Source organism: Pteropus alecto, unplaced genomic scaffold (genome assembly GCF_000325575.1).
Source record: "Pteropus alecto unplaced genomic scaffold, ASM32557v1 scaffold92, whole genome shotgun sequence".
NCBI classification, from domain to species: Eukaryota; Metazoa; Chordata; class Mammalia; order Chiroptera; family Pteropodidae; genus Pteropus; species Pteropus alecto.
The window spans coordinates 12,327,755-12,342,842 of NW_006432447.1; positions in this window are offsets into that span (position 1 = coordinate 12,327,755).

Consider the following 15,088-nt stretch of genomic DNA (forward strand, 5'->3'; position numbering starts at 1 on the left):
GAGTGACTTTTGACTTCTGAAGCATTTGATCTTAAGGTGGCATTGCTTAGACAACTTGCAGTTGGTTCTTTTCCTTTCTTCCTTTTTTCCCCCCCTATCAGGCACGCAAGCACTCTGGTGGTATTTTCCATTCTTCACAGAGCAGAAATTGTGTGGAAGACAATAGGCTTGTTTCTAATTTGGTGTTTCCGAAAGCTTGGCAAAATAGAAATAAGACTGTATTCAAAAGTTGAAAAAGAGCATGTAAATAGCAATAACTGAAATTTGTGATTAAACAATTAACAAAAAAGAACCCTATGAAGTCATTCAAAGTATAAAGAGGGAGGCGCTTCCTGCTTTATCATTACTGGGTTTGAACTGTTATTATTTAACATTGATTGAGCACCAGCCACGTGGGATCCATTCTGTGAGCAGCAGAGTTGGAAATAGTCACTTCCCAGTGGCATTCTCATTGGAGCCAGCAAGAAAATCTGAAAAGTTTTAGGTAGCACTCTGTCAAGATGTAGAAATAAGGAAAGGGAACCTAGACAACATGACTATTGGGGACTATGGCAGAGAGAACATGTAGTTTGCAACAAAACAAATGAACAAACGAACAAACTTGAGTTTGAATCTTGTATTCCCTCTAGTTATGTCTGACAACTTGGGCAAGTCATTTTATTCTTAGCCTTAGTTTCTTCAACGATAAAATAGAAGTAATATGTCTCTTACAGAGTTTTCATGGGAATTGATGATGGTCCATGTAAAATCAAAGAACATTCTAAATACTCAAGAAAAGATGGCCATCTTATTATGATTATTGCTACTAGCTGTCTTCATTTATAACCATCTCATTGTTTTATAACATTGATTAATTCTAAGGATATTTAAATGTCATAAAAATTTCAAGAAAGAAGAATTTAAAGGGATCAGGAAGAAATGTACCAATCAGTTAGGATTATGTTATTTCATTTGGCTTTAAGCCAAGCAAATGTTCAGCTGCCAGTTAAAAATGTACCACCTGCCTTCGCCCTCTCTTTAATATATTTTTTAAAGTAGCATGGTGGAAGGTATCCAGCTATACTCAGACCATGCCTTTTAATTTGAAATTTTGAGCATCTAAATTCTAGAAGGAATCCTAGTTTTGGACCCATGAACAATAAAAGAATGTTAAGGCTTGCACCCAACATGTTTAAAGGGAGCACTGCTACAGACAAATGCATTTATAATATATTTTGCTCAGGATTTATCTCTCTTCATGTAGAGCAATATTATTTTCTTCTATGAATAATAACAGATGCAAGTAGAAGATTATGTAAGAATGGCTTAGTAGAGATAAGGATATTTTCACTTGCGAGAGATAAAACAAGTTAGAGGAAAGCGAAGAAGAAAGTGCTCTTCAACAGTAGGGAATATATTTGATGACCTAATGCAAATATTATACGCTTTTGAAAGTGTTTGATATTGTAAGTATGATTTTGTAATGTGCACTTCTCTTGGCACCCTTGCTATTTTATATTAATACACATGATTAGCACTAGACGTGGAGAGCATATGGATAAGAAATTATATAAACATGGGAAGTGTAGCTGTAGTGATCAGGATGAAGCTAAGAGAGCAGGCATGCCATGTACCACACAGACGGGCTTACCGCCCCATTCATGTCAAAGGCACACAGCAGGCAAAACGGTAGAGCTCAAACAGGCAAAACAATTGAATGTGGCCACTTCTTACAAAGAAATAAAATTGTTTAAAAGAATTAAAAATGTCTAGTACAGTGCTTGGCATATAGTAGACACTCATTAGAAAGAAACATTTTCATTAATCTTGTTTTCTTTCAGGCTAGTAGAATATTAGAGACTTTATTTTTTTATTGAGTGCCTGTTATGGACCATGAATATCCTGATGAAAATCCTTTTTACTCGCATCATAGCATTAAAAAAAAAAATATTCTTCCTGTGGACTCATCTTCCTTGGGTTCCTGTGATAAGCTTCTATAAAGCCCACACTAAAGAAGGTTTTTAGATCTCTCCTATGGTCTTCAACATTCACCTCCTAGAGTCAAAAGTCTAGCAGAGACATGTCAGGCTGTCCAAATTATAGTAAACAACCAAAACAGAACACCCCCCACCAAAAACAAGCCCAAAACAAAACCCAACCTTAAGGCAAAGCCTTAGTAATGTGAGAGACCTTGAGGGACTTCAGACTTGAAAATTTTCCACCATGGCCTTTGCATGTCCTTCCCCCTGACAGCTGTTCTTTTCCACTCCCTCTTGCACACAACTTTAATCTCTAAGTGTTCTTCTTCATCATTCTTGATAAAATCTAGATTGGCCAACAATAAGGCATGGCCTGAGAAATCTGCATTTTTAACAAGCTTCTAGGTGGTACAGAGGTTTCTGTTTCAGAGGCCACACTTTGAATAGAAAAAAACCCAGGAGATTCTCTTCACGAGTTCTTGATTGCATGGTTCAGAAGAATAATCAGACATTCTGATAGATATGAAACCCCTGTTATTTGTAACATGGACCATAACACAGTCATTTTAAATATACAGATGCAAACCTTAGAAGTCCTTTTGAATAGCCCCAAGTTGTAAATTATCTTTTGTTTTATTGACTTTCTTCAATCATTGTCTAAATTTAAGTTTAAGGTGTCAACAACAAAGTTTTATAACTCAGCCATTAGTTGTTACAAATAGATTTTCTATCCTCGACTTATGAACCATATTGTTAATTGACAATTACATCTATTGGGCTAGTTTTAATTAATTCTTTCCCTTGGCTGATCTGTAAGTTTTAGGAATGAGCACAGATGTTTATTGGGAGGGCTGAAGAATGTGTTTATAGGTCTGATGATGAACTAGAAGGTCATTATGCCCAAAAGATATTTGTGCCCATTTGAGGGAGAATTGTCAAGGAGTGTATTATTGTGGGATGGATAATGGTGGGTTCCTTCTACGCTTTGCAATTTCATAGCAATGATACAGCTGTGTACTATGGGAAACCACCCAAACACTTGGCAGAAGTAGAATACCAATGGTTCATTTCTAATTAAACTTGTTTATTTTATTTTTTTCTTGGTGTGTATATGGCCTTATTTCAGGTTTGAGTTCTTTCTGTGATACAAAGACTTTATCCAGGCAAAATATAAAATCTGAAAAGAAGGCTGTTTTTAATGTTCTAGACTCATTTTTTTCTGAAACTTTTACTTCCTTCTCTTCATCCATCCCCTCATATCAGGCACCTATCGCCTTATCTTCTCTGTCTACTATTTTTTATGTCAGATTCTTAGAAAAATGACCTAATATCAACTGTTGGAAGTTTATATATAAAGCAGTGTTGCTTTTGCAAATCATAGTTACATTAAAATTCTTATTTTGATTTTGATATCCCAGTTATTGGAAAATTAGAAATTAATGAGCTAATAGGACAAGAGGGACATTATAGAGCTTCTGTTTTGAGCGCAAGGTGATAACAGGGAATGGATTTGCTTCAAGACTAAAATAGCCCTTCCAGTTGGCTTGGGAGTTCTTTGGGACTTAACTAAACTTTATAATTAGTAGACAACTGATCAATACCACGTGTTCTAGTTTGCCAAGGACTCTTCTTCCCCTCTACCCACTAAAAAACTTAAACTTGAAAAGGATAATTCAGATTTCAAAACAAAGAGGAGTTACCCCACATTGTGTCTTGCAAAAATGCCTACCAATTTTGCTATTTTCTCTTACTACATTATATATTCAGGAGTTTTATTAGAAACTGGTTGAAGGAGTAGGAAAAAAAGATAAAGAGCTCAAAGATATAGTAGTTTGTTTTTTTTTGCTCATTCATTTATTCTTTTAACAAATATTTACAGAGGACCTAGAACTAGGTAGTATGAGGGCTCCAAAGAACAATTTTTCTCCTTTGAAAAGAAAAAGTTAATTTTTTGACTTATCTTAAAACAACAAATTTCTCATTAAAAGAAAAAAAAATTAAAAACACAATAACAACTTGCTATTTGGACAAATATCGGCACCATGTTGCACAACCTCATGGAGTGACTTTTGCATGTAGACCTCTGTAGATGGCTCCTACTAGACTTACGGAGTGACTGGCCTGCCCGGCCTACTGAGGCAGCTCTGTAGTACTTTAGGAGCAATGAAAAAGAATACCTTTTAGTCCCTAAAATACTTCTCAAGATATTTTTCCTCTTTCTTAATATGATAACCACTACATTCCATCTCACTCTTAAATCAACAAAAAAATTCCACAAAATGATCTAAACACTCTAAAGAGTATTCCTTTTAAAATTCTTTTTTTTTTTTTCATAGATTTTGCACTTCATATAAGGGGAAAAGGTGAAACAATTAAGAGGAGATTTTGGAGTAATTTCTAGTGACTGTAGCTTCCTCTTATTATAGATTTTAGGGCTATTAAAAGGTATGTCTTATCACCCTGCTTGGATAGAACCTGCTCAGCTCTCTCCCTCAGACAAAAATTACTCTCTAAAGTCAAATGTTCGACTTCTCTTTATGCAAACTTGATTTAAAAAAAAAAAAAAGAGCATATATTGAGCCAGTGAGGCAAAAGGCTGAGTAGAATCTGTTCAGTCACAGAAAACTAAAGAAGTTGACGTCCTTCACTGTGCCATTTTTAAAAAAATTGTTATTATTTAAGAAAGCAACTCCCAAGTAAAGGTGGTTATTTCACTTAGGTCCATGCAGACACACAGCCATTAAAGGATTTTGTAAGTAGTTAATAATGTGAACACAGCCGTCACATTCTGAGATATGTACATATCTATCCAAGCAGAGGGGAAATCGTGTAATTAATTTTGAAGCTGTTATGATGTTTCAATTGATTTGGATCAGAAAAAGGAGAACAATTAAGAAGAATCAGAAAACAATATCCCTTTTAGTATTCTAAAGGGAAGAGAAAAATTAAATAGGAGTTTAATTGAAAAATTCTGATCTATATGAAGGAAATGGAATGCTGTGGAGAAAAGAATCTTGACTTCTTATGGGAGTACTAATATTGGGCCAGCATCTTGGGCAATAAAAGTTTAAATTCTAATGACCACAGGGCCTTTGGTAGAGTGAGAAGGTCAGAAGCCAAAATATTAAAATTGACTCAGCACCAAACTTTTGTTCGAATAACATTCTTTCAGAATTATTCTATTGAAAAATATCATTTCATATTAATTGTTAATATCAAATATAAAATAGTGTCACCATTTTAGTCATAGCATGACTTTTTAAGGACTATTTTACCTTCTTTATGTGTCCCTTTAGCTACAAGATTTAGAATAAGTATACCTGTATTCATAGCCTGGATTCTTCTGAAATGCCATTAGTAACTTACTGGATTAACGAAAAAAAAAGCACATTGACATATTTTCAGGTTAATGACACAGAGTAAAGACTTTAAAAATACTTTTACATTTTAAAGTTTTCAAAACAATCTTGCATATAATAGCTGAAAATCACATGGTAGAAAAATTGCATTGTCTCTACATACATTTATCAATTACTCAATACTAATTGATTTTTTTATTAAATGCCCACTATGTTTATAATCTTATTTCCCACTGTTGCTTCATTCATTTTTGTGGAAAAAATTGCAAAATTTTCTTTGTGTATGCTGTACTCCTAATTCCTTTGTGAGCATAGATTTTTCAGGAAAACTAACTATATTGTCTTGGAACTCCCCCAAATGTCTCTTGGAACCTATTGCTTAATGGTTTGATTTAAGAATGATGATGTGCCTGTGAATTGTGGCAGGGTTTTTGTCTGAAAGAGAGACTAAAATTAGTATTCAATAAATTGTGTTCAAATTGTATAATTCATTTACTTCTGATAAGTATAGTTGTATGACCTCAGATCTCTTCTGAGCTGGTTTATTAGAGTGATTCCTTGCTAATTATCTAAGAAAACTGGAGTCAAAAGAAAAGAAATGGACAGAAGGTTATGTGTTATGAAGATAACCATTTCTGGCCTGTGGCTACATGAATTTATGGCCTGGAGGTAGAATTCTCCTGTCTTGTAAGCTTGGTATTTTGGTTTTCCTGAATTCTAAGTCCTCCTATCTTGGGACAGAACATTCCAGGCAGGCCAGACAAGACAAGTGTTGCTTCTACCCTCGAAATTCAAAGTGATAAGATCGGTGTATAGGGCAAAGCAGTAAGGCCTGGTTAATGGTTGATACAGGAAACAACCTGTTAGAATATGCAAAATTATACCTTTTTCATGACCACAAGTTTAGAATGTGTTAAATAAAAGGTCCAGTCTTATCTATCTCATATTAAAATATGCATATCATTTAGGCTAATCAGGAATGTTTTCTGATAGTGCATCTTTTCTCAGCTCCTTCCCAATCCTCTTTTTTTCTCCTTCTAATGTTCAAAAGTCAGCTAAGAACAGCTCGTGGTGCATTCCGGGGGACATTTCATGTGTTTTCACATACTCTAACCAACTTTTTGACTGTAGGATGAAAAGACCATGAACAAGCAAGATTTGACTGATATACTTAGAAAATTTGAACTGTCCTTGTATTTTTGTTCCATCTACTCATTAACCTCTTTTCCTCTCTATCTCAGAATTGTACCCTCTTCACATCTTTCCGAGGTACACTACAGAGATGAGTTTTATGGCCTTCCTTGAGTATTGGATGGCTGTCATTTAATCTGTAATCTACAAAACTTGCTCCTTGGACCTTTTCTTCTCTACAAAGTAGCTATTCTGAGAATGCTGTTTGCATATCGATGTGACCTTAGTAAGTCAAGGCCTCATGGAGCCTAAATAGCAATCTTTTCAAAATATACTACCATTTTGAGAACGGTGGATTGGAGTTTCCTCTAATTACATAATAAAAGAAACTCTAGGTATAAGATGCTGGGAACCTAATGTTTCTTCTCTCCAATAATTTCTTGATTTCCTTCCCCTTCACTGAATAACCATGTGAACATACTACAGAGGCCTTCTTACCTGGTCACTAAGGCCTCCGTCTCCTTGGCAACTAAACTTTTCAAAGATTACAGAGAAAATGTTTCCTTCAGCTCTGGAACTGTTTTAATGCTTTCAAATGTCAGAAGAAAAGATTCTGTAGTCCCATGGGTGCTGGTGTGAATGGGGTAAGAGACAATATTTAAAAGAATGTTTAATCAGTTCTTTACCAGGCAGCCACCTTTTGAAACATGTGTGCAAATTTTAAAAAATAAAAAATAATGTAAATAGATTGTGGAACAGGTTTTGAACTTAAGCAGAGAGAGACTCCCTTATTTGGCTGCCCTAGAAGCTTTCGATATGGGACATCCTGCCTTCCTTTATCCACTCATTTTCAAGGCAATGGAGATTTGCTTCTATAATTACTGCGGGAGAAAAAAGCAAAGGAAATTGAGTCACAGAATCACTCACTGGTTTTCATCTTGAGTGCAAAGGAAATGCAGTTTTTAACATTTCCTTATTACTTATTAGATCTTCTCCATGAACCCCCACCTACAAAATATCATTAAAAAAATCTTTGATATCTATCTGGACATTGTCTTTAAAACTTGGTCTAGTGGAGATCATGTTTTTTCAAACTCTTCTCCAATCCCCAGACTGCAAACCATCTGTCCCCCCACCCCAACATAACAGTTGATGTAGGAGAGGGGCTTACTATCTTCTCACGGTGGTGAGGAAATAGATTCTCGGGTCTTTGTTTCTTCATCTTATGCTTTTCCTGAGATGTGACTGATTTCATCCTTGCCGACACTACTGCTGAAAGATGCACCTGATAGGCTTTGAGTTTTCTACTCTTTCTTGGCATAAGTCAAAGCATAAGGGGCCCCTCATGCTGATCGAGCACCAGTGGACACTCTCAGGTGTTGTAGATACTCCTGAGGGACAGCAACAACTTGATAATCAAGGTCCAAACCTACTTTGCAGCCCCCCACTGTATGTCCCAGGCCTATTTTCTCCTGCTGTAGTGACATAGCCAGACCCTAAACTGACACCCACATTCTCCAGGGACCCATTTAGACACATCTAGGTCCCATTCATGCCTATAAAAATCAAGTTTGACTCGAGAGCTAAACTCTGACCCTCCCTCTACTTAAACTATCCTAGACCACTCAGATCAGTTTCACACAGCTGACCCCAGATTGGTGAGTCAAAAGCCTAATTCCAGAGTCCCAAATGTGAATTAGGATGAGACTCCCTGGTGTGTGTGTTCACTTCAACTTTATTTATTACGCCAGAACCCCCTCAACTCCCACCCACCTACTCTTATGGATAGAAACCCAGAGAGTAATCCTTTAATCCCAAACTTTTTCTCTCTTATTGCTTCTCTACATAATTCCTCCATTTTAGAGAAATAGTATTCTCTTTCATGTTTCCTTTTTATCTATCTAGACATATTCCGGCCTGACACTTTTCTCCAACTACACTCTCATGCCTAATTTTGAATGATGGACAAGTTATGAGAGATCAGGGAGGGGTGGTATAAGATGAACATTTCTCAATCAAGAGTATAGATCAGGAGGTTTTTTCAAATATTATACCTACTGGCCATTGTGTACAACCAAGATTATTACCTGAGATTATTATTCCTGGGGAAGGAAGCAGTGTAAGAGAACAGGAAGGGGATGGAATGCCGTAAGCAGTGATAAAGAGCAGCAGCATGATTAGATGAAGAAAAAGGTGAAGACAAGCAGGGATAAAGAAGGTTGGGGGAGTTTCACAAGACAGCAAATGGGTAAAAGAAGTTTTAGAGTTTCCTTAGGGACATCTTGGAATATGCCAAGCAGAAAAGAAAAAATATAAGGAGGAAGATAAGTTAAGAGATGAAAGAGGCTGGATCACATATCAAGTTGGAAGGAGGAGACTGGCACAGATCAGGAAGGGGCAGCTCAGTCAGAAGGTAGGAGGATCTAAGAATAGAGTAGGTTGTCAGGTGGGGGTCAATAAGGTCAAGACACGAGGAGTCACAGTCTTTAAAATTAGGCGTGTGGGAAGCATTCTCTTAGTGTAAAACTACTGAAGGAGGGTGACTCCCTAACAAATTTAGACAGGATATGACAAATCCAAAAATATTCCACTTATAGTTAGTACTTCTTAGGAGGTCTATTGAAAATGAGTTTTTATTATCATAATTATTTTTTATCTCAGTCTGGGTCCCATATAAGCTGGCTCATATTTGTTATCTCAGCTTCCAAGTTCAACATCGGCAGACAAACCATCTTATTCATCATCAGCAACATTGGAGAACTATTGTTAATACTTATTAGGCTCTTAGTATATACTTGCCAAGTGAATGAATTGACGAATTAATAAATCATTCCACCGAGTTCTTAAGGAATAAATGGCTCCAACCTGACTAAATTTATCATTAAATATTATTCAAGTGTATACTCCAATTCATTCTCAGTTAAGAAAGGGGTTGAAAAGCACCAAGTCATTTAGGTAAATTAGTCACTGAGAAAAAAAATCAAAAGGCAGAAAGTACTCTAGAAGTGACTTGTTAAGACACCCCTGTGAGATTCTCTATTACCTTGCCAGGAAAATAACAACCTATCATCAATACAGGTAATTGCTGAAGCACATTGATAGGACAGGCATCTTAATTAAAGATTCTATTGGAAACATACATGAACCAATCCAATTTCTAGGCCACAGGGCAATAATAACCTTCCTATCTAATATGTTTCTTATTTTTATGAGCATTTATTGTTTGGAGCAATACTGTCTAATTGGACCAAGCACAGGGGAAAAGAACGTTAATGCTGTTTGCTGTGTTTGATACAGCTTTTCAATAGGAATGTGCCTGCAGAGCACATGAGTAAGTAAAGCCTTCACCAACCTGACTTCTAGGACATCATAAACAAAGACGAGGAGAAGTCCTGGCTAGGTCCATTGGATGTAGGCGCTGTCAATACATTTGCACTCAGATAGTGCTGCTGCCTTGGATTTCCCTTGTTATTCAAACTTCTCAGATTGAGTAGATTTTTTTCTCAATGTCACTGAATCCCATATAGAGTGAAAAATACTGAGTGTCCCTCAATGGATGCATGGAAAGAGAAAATGCCACACACACACACCCACACACACACAGAGAGAGAGAGAGAGAGAGAGAGAGAGAGAGAGAGAGAGAGAGAAATATTATTTAGCTGTAAAAAAAAGAAGGAAATCCTGCCATTTGCAACATGGGTGTGCTTTGAGGGCATTATGCTAAGTGAAATAAGCCAGACAAAGAAAGAGAAATACTATATGTAGAATGTAAAAAAGCTGAACTCCCTCACATAGTGACCTAATCACAAATTTCTAACTGGGCAGGTCATGGTGGGTGACACCCCAGGCCTGTAACTTTTTAGTAAAAGGTTTATCTTTGCCTTAAGCAAGCCCTGTCCAGTTTCTGCTCATCTACATTAACACACCTTTGAAATAAGCCTTAACCGCCACCCTCAGGAGAGCACACAATCTTAACTATCCTGTAATCCATTCCCTACCTTGCTTTTTGCCACCTCCATGTAATCTTCCTTATGTTCCCTCTTTAATTTCAAATGCATAAAAGAAGTTACCAAACTGTTATTTTTCAGAGCATTTGAGATCTTGCTCTGTGGCATATGTTGTCAGTTTGGCTCAAATATACTCTTATAAAAATTCAAAAAAATAAAAATAAAAAAATAAAAAGGCTGAACTCATAGAAACAGAGTAGAATGGTGATTGCCAGGGGCTAGGGGGCGGGGGAAGTGAGAAGATGTTGGTCAAAGTGTTCAAACCCTCAACTATAAGATGGTCAAACTTGGAGATCTAATGTACAGCATGATGATTATGTCGATTATAATTAATAATACTGTTAAAAGAGTAGATTTTAAATGTTATCACCCCCCCCCCCACAAAACGGTAATTACGTGAGCGGATGGAGGCATTAAACTTATAGTGGTAATCATTTTGCAATATATATGTATCAAATCATCACATTATAGATCTTAAACTTACATGTTATATATCAGTAAAGCTGAGAAAAATAAAATAAATAAAAAACTTGTATGATTCGTGGGGATAAAAGAAAGTGACAAGCATAACTTTAAATATCAGATAAAAAGAAAAGAATAAGGAGAAAACTGAAATTGCCATTAGAAGTAATAACATAAATCCTGAACAAGGTACAACAACTTCTTTCTGCTTGCAATAAAAGATTAAGCCTTAAAATAAAAATGGCTGGGTATAAAATACTCTAAATTTTGGCTCATGTCAATTTGTGCATGAATTAAGATTTCCTGAATTCTTTACTAGGCTTATGTATTTTAAATGGAGGTAAAAAGGATTTCTCAATTCAAAACCATATTTGGTTGCATAGAGTAGCTGCTGTATTTTCAATAAATAGTTGTGACTATGATTCAGTGTATTATCAGGGGGTTTCTATAAGACAGGACGATAGATACTTTGTGGTTTATCTTTTTATATTAATTATTGATAGATAAAAAAAGTTCTCTCTATTGTTTTTTCATGGCATTCTTTTATAATATTTCACTAAAAACATGTTGCTTTTAGGTGATTTGATAAACCATGCACTTATACTGATTTGATATATGTACAACTATTGCCTATGCTACAACAGCACTACAATCAAACCAATGAACATTTTATCAAGACTGTCTTTTAGCAAAATGATAAAACCTGTCTGTGGTATAACAAAATCAGAATAGACACAGTATTCTTTCCAACCATTTGTTTTTATTAATGGTGAAACACGTTTGTGAACATGACAGCTTTCCACTGAGTGCTCTCAACCATCTTTGGTATTTCTCTTAGCATTCTTTCCCACTTGGTTGAATTTTTCCCCTTTTTGCCCTCCTTTGTCTTGTGCCACCTTTGTTGACATCTGGAATATTCTTTATTTAGTTCTTTGTTTGCTTGTTTTACCTCTGATTGCCTAGAGGGCAGATCTAGAGTGGCAAACTGGGATTAGCAGGGTTAATATATGCTAATGTATAAGTGGCCGGGTCTTTGGACCAAGGCTTGAAGAAATATGAGGGTAGAAGACAGAAAACCCACATGATCTAAGCAAGTGACCTTTCAAACAAAGCCTTGTTGTGTCCCTTTTGTCACATGAGAATTGTGATAAGATGGCTCTGACCACATCATGCCATCACAAGTGAAGAGATAATTGAGATTGAGTTTTCACTGACAGAACCTGGCTGGTGATTCCTTTAGCAGTAGTAATTAAGAGACATTTGTTATTTGTGGCTAACTTTAACACTATCCATCATGAGATATTCTCACGTCAAATTCCTTTTGACTATTTCTGATAACCCTTTAATTATTTACTAGACGAGAGATGTTTTAGGTCATGGGAGGGTTGGGGGGAAGAAAGCTGACATTTGAACAAGTGAGTCATTTATAATGGAACTAAAATATTCATAAAATGACAACTCAGATACTTCAATTAACACCATCCATTCTATTTCCATTTGAAATAGTAAGTTGAAGCCTCCAAATAACGTTTGTTTTGCAGTGGATGGTGCATTTCTGAACTGAGCAGGCAAATTTAAAGACATTACCTTGGTGTTCAGTTGATCTTTTTAGATCTGGGGTAGGAAATGGACTATCAATACACATTGGTATAAATTACAGAAATGGGGATTCTGTTTAGTGAATTCATTTTCTTAGCCAGTGATTCTTCAATATTTCCAGAAAGACAGGTCACTTATTTAACTTGGTTCCTTAACAACATTTTGCATTGATTCGTTAGTTTTTATTTTTATTATTTAATTTTGTTAGAGGATGAAGGGCTTGGGTGCCCAGAATTGGATAAATCAAAATCCTTAGTCCTTATACATTCTTATAATTTGTCTTTGTACGGATCAATGTGATGGAGTCGTATAGTTCGTTAGTTATTTAAAATATGTAAGTGGTAGTTGCATAAGTTTCAAACAAAACAAAACTAAATCTTGATAATAACTTACATCTGATTATGTTCTCTCTCAACCAACTTGTGCTACAATTTTCATCACTGGAGAGGAAATCTGAAGTCAGAAAAGGTAAATGATTTGCTCAAGGTCACATACTGGGCTAGAATAGAAATGGATTTCAAATATAAGTGTGAACCTCCAGACCATTAACTATAAGTTTAGAAAAATAGTAATGAGTCAGTGTTGTTTTAAACAGAGAGAGAGAGAGAGAGAGAGAGAAGGAAAGAAAGAGTAAAAGAAAGAGAAAAGAGAAAAGATTCATGGAGGAAATGACATTTTACCTGTCAGCAGATGAATTATCTATTGCACAATAGCTAAAAAATATTGAGGAATATTCTGTGAGTGAAATGCCCTTTTTGTGGACACATAGCCTTAGTTATCTGTAAAGGCAACATATATATAGTATAAGAAAAGGCAATAATATATAAACCTGAACACCTATAAATTTATATGTACATATGTTGGTTACATTTACTGAGTATTCTTAAACCATTAATCTAATGTGCCTTATTTGTGCAGGCTAAACCTTTCCTTATTATGCACCATATATGATTTAAAAGATTATCACTAAGTGTTACTTTTACTTGTCTATCCACGCAACATCATCTCCCTCAATATAGTCACCTTGGAAGACTTGGCACTTGCTCCAACAATGCTGCCAATTTCTTGAAATGTTTTTGGAACTTCTGTTAATTGGATTTTTTACTTGCTGCCATCTTAAGAGATGCCTAATAAAACCAATACCATTATTTTAGTGTTCCATCTCCCCACACCACTACCACCCAGAATAGCATCATTTATTATTATAGCAGTCAGGATTTTGAGCTGCAAGCAACAGAAACTGACTTTTACTGATGTAAGCAGAAAAACAATATTGATAGAAAACTGAGTAACTCATAGAATTTTTTGGAATGCTAGAGAACTAACCTTTTTAAACAGGTAGATACTAAGGGCATCCATGCAGTTAGAAGAACAGTCCAAATGATTCCCATGACTCAGCATTGTGAAGGCACAATTGAGTGGTGTGCCACAGTTTCTATCTCTGACACCATCAGCAGTAAACCCTGGTTGCTGCCATTGGCAATATATACGTTGCTACTACTGCCAATCTGTTCCTTGTTCCTTGATCTGCCAGCTCTGGATTCAAAATTCTAGTTAGGTCTATCTAACCAGATTGATTTAGCTGCACCATGGGCCTACGATTATTAAGAGGGCTGGGAAAAATAGGGTCTAGCTTTATCACCTTCTCTAGTATTTAGTGACTTCTCTTCTCATATGGCAGAGATGGAAAAAGACTCAGAAATATTTGTGTTCTTCATGCATAGTGTAGAGTTGTTTCTGATGACTTCCCAGCCAGAGGCTTTTCAAGACTCCTGGTCGCTCCAGCCCAAAGATTTTTCTCCCGAAGAACAATCCTATCTACAAAGAAAGTTTTGGCCTGCAGAGGATTCTCTTTCTGTTTCAAATTCTAATATCACTGATTCCACTTAATGTTTCTTGTTGCCAAGGGGAGTGAGATTTTTCTCTGAGGTAATTCTAATTAAATTAAATCCACTAACTGCATTTTACACACCCTCAGAATACATAGAACACACTTGAGTCACTTTCCCATATGTCATCTTCCAGGTGAATAGCTGTGTTGGGGAAGGTGAAGCTGCTCTGAGGTTGGCCACAGGACTGGGAGGTGTTAGTGCCTTGGTAAAATAATCTCCAGAGTAAGTCAGACTCTTCTGATAGGCAATAATGGGATTTTACTGATTATGTGAAGTTAATAATATGTGTCTTACATGGTATCTTATGGAAAGGGGCTCAATTATATCCTGCTAAGTCAAAAATGGGATCGTGTGGTAGACAGATCAGCAAATCTGGCTTTCGGTTCCATTCATCTCTATATTTCCCCCAACATCAAAAAAAGCACACACATGTTTTGTTTATATCTTGTTCTAAGCCTCTTGGGAAAGCAACTCCCAAACTTCACAGAGCTCTGTTACCCAAGCTGTCTTGGATTTTATAACAATGCCCCAGGCATTAGTGAATGGAGAACAGACTAGGGACATTTTTCTTTTCCATAGAGGTTGTTTAAATCCTCCAGGACTGAGTCACTGCCCTCAAAGGTAAAATTATTGACAAACCTAAGATATATCACTGAGGATCAAGATTACGGGAACTTTGG